This window comes from Tupaia chinensis, unplaced genomic scaffold (assembly GCF_000334495.1).
Source record: "Tupaia chinensis unplaced genomic scaffold, TupChi_1.0 Scaffold146346_1, whole genome shotgun sequence".
Lineage (NCBI taxonomy): Eukaryota > Metazoa > Chordata > Mammalia > Scandentia > Tupaiidae > Tupaia > Tupaia belangeri.
In genome coordinates, this window is record NW_006206202.1 from 439,497 (window position 1) to 442,138 (window position 2,642).

At 49.2% G+C, this 2,642-nt stretch overlaps 1 protein-coding gene across 1 annotated transcript in view; it reads right to left on the reverse strand.

Annotated features, from left to right (window-relative positions):
* The window catches only part of TANC1 (tetratricopeptide repeat, ankyrin repeat and coiled-coil containing 1), a gene marked incomplete in the record, with an annotated part of 175,626 nt that overhangs the window by 6,830 nt on the left and 166,154 nt on the right, over positions 1–2,642 (reverse strand).

Below are 2,642 nucleotides of genomic sequence, written 5' to 3' on the forward strand. Positions count from 1 at the left end.
GGGAGGAAGAGAGAGATACAGAGACCCGGACAAACTTCTGACATTTATTTTATTTATTTTTTTTTAGAGAGATTTCTGCTATAGGGCTGGAGAGACAGAGACAGACAGAAAGTGAGAACCCGCCCCCCTCGGGGGGTGGCTATGTCACAATCTCTTCTCCTCCGTTCTTCTCTTGGGATTTTGGGCACACACACATGCACCTGGCACAGCTTTCCACTACATGGGAGTCTGACGTAACCATTACGCCCTCTGCTGGCCCCGCTGACATCTTACTTTTTAACCTGGGAGTGGTGAGTCTTCATGCTCTCTAAAGTAACCTGAAATCGGAAGCTAACCTCCCTTTCCCTAGTGAGCTGAGATGGAGTTTACTCACCTAACTTGGCTCCTTTTCGGAGAAGTGCAACCACTACAGATGTGTTTCGACAACCAATGGCTCTGTCCAAGGGGCGCATGCCGCTGTGGTCCACATGCTCGATCACCGCTCCTTTCTCCACCAGATACAGCACCTGCAGCGGGGAGAGCAGAGCCTGAGGGGCAGCTTCACGCAGGGGTGCTCCACTCGCCATCTCGGCCTCTGGACACCAGGGCGGAGGGGCTCAACTTCATTCCTCTTTAAATGCCACTGCCATTAGGAACCCTAGAATGGAAAGGAGATTGACACAAGAGAGAGAAGAAGAGCTGCAATCCACAGTTCATGCCTGCTCGGGAAAGTGGCCTTGCCCTCAGTGATGATGGGAGCAGGGGGCTCCCAGGAAGGTCCTGTCGTGCACACGAACCAGGTGGGCATGCGTGCACATGGCCAGGATCTGTCTCTGCCTCACCCATGTCCCAGGCTACAGACATGACAGTCCCATCTCTACCTGATTAGAAAGCAGCTTCTCCAGTGAGCTCCAGCACGCTGGCAGGTGACAGTGAAAGGCACTTGACACACGCAGAGCCACACAGCCCGCGTGCTGAAAGCAGGAAAGACGAGCAGCTGCGGACAGACAGACCTGCATAACTCACCGAGAGACCTGAAGAACACCAGGGCTGTACAGATGGCCAGTCTGAGACCCGAGCACTAGGACTGACTGGATGCCATGAAACAGCCATCGTGTGGACCGAACAAGGAATGGCAGGAGCAATCCACTCAAATGTCTCTATCTACTGGAAGAAAGGCCTGTAGCCAGTTAGGATTTTCACATGGGTCTGACAGGACAGACTTCCACCACCTATTCAAAATGCCACCAGAGGGGATATCTGGAACACAGAAAGAACTCTACAATCAATAAAAAAAACTTAAACTTAATTCTAAAAATGGGCGAAGACTTGAATAGACATTACTCCTAAGAAGATACATCAATGGCCAGCAACGATGTGAAAAGAAGCTTAAGATTCAGTAATCATTAGGGAAATGCAAATCGAAAACAGTGAGTTCTCAACTCAAACCCACTAAGATGACTACTAGAAAAAAGTAACCAAAAATAAGTGTTGGTGGGGATGTGGAAAAAACGGGACCCTTTAACTGTTGGGAGGAATGAAAAAATGGTACAACCACTGTGGAAAACAGTATGAAGGGTCCTCAAAAAAAAAAAAAAAAAAAAAAAGACAACGAAGAGCATGGACTTGGGGGTCCATGCTCGGGCTCACTCGCTCTGACCTTGCGAAGTCAGCCTTCCCCTTGGTCTGTGGTGCCTTGGTCTCATCTGTCAGAGGACGGCGTCATCATTCCCTGCTCACAGGGCTGCGGTGAGGGTTAGCTTAGATGGAAACTGCTTAGCATAGTTCCCGACTAGTAACTGCCTAATGTTAGCTGGCACCTGCCCCAACCAGTGTCACCGTTGGACGGCATCGCTACACGAGGCCAGGGCACACAGGCTGTATGTTTGCGGTCCTGGCTAACTGGGGGCTGAGGCAGGGCGCCACCAAGGTGAGACTCTACTGAGGACACCTGTCTCTCACCCTCCTCTTCCTCCAAGCTCTTGCTCTCATAAACAAAATAATGTTAGTAAGTAGCATTTTCCTTGCAGTCCCCTGCCCAGAACTGCTCTTAGTCAAAAGCCTCAGGTATCCAAGTGGAACGGCCAGACTCCAGGGCTTCTCTGCCCACACTCTGAATAGCATGCAATGCAACCAGCCAGGCAGAAGGGCTCTCCCCCTTCAGCACCCAGATGACCTTAAGTGAGCCCCATCCTGCCCCCTTGACATTTAGAAAAAAAAACATGAAAGCAAAGCATTAATGGGACAAAGAAATGTGGTATTACCTGTTGAAGATATTTTATAGTTTTAAAAACTGGACTAGGGAGAAATGTTCACATACTGAAATATTCACTTTGTAAGCTAAATAATGTGCTTGGATGTATAAAAGAAAATGAAATAAAGAAAAAAAAGAAAAAAAAAGTCACATGGCCTCTCCTTCGCAGAAACTGTGCTGGGGCAGCCCCTCCCCACCCAGCGACTGGCTTTACTCTGGCTGCTCCTGGTGGGATTTCAGAAGCCCAGATGCTCGGCCCCACCCTGACAGTCTGTCTAATCTCTTCTTGGGACTGATGGGACACCCCACAATTCTAGACTGTCCCTCAGCATTAGCCTCTGCTTTCCATCCATGCTCAGTAATATATGTGCTACTTAGACTTTCTGAATGGTGGCAATTAAGAGAGACA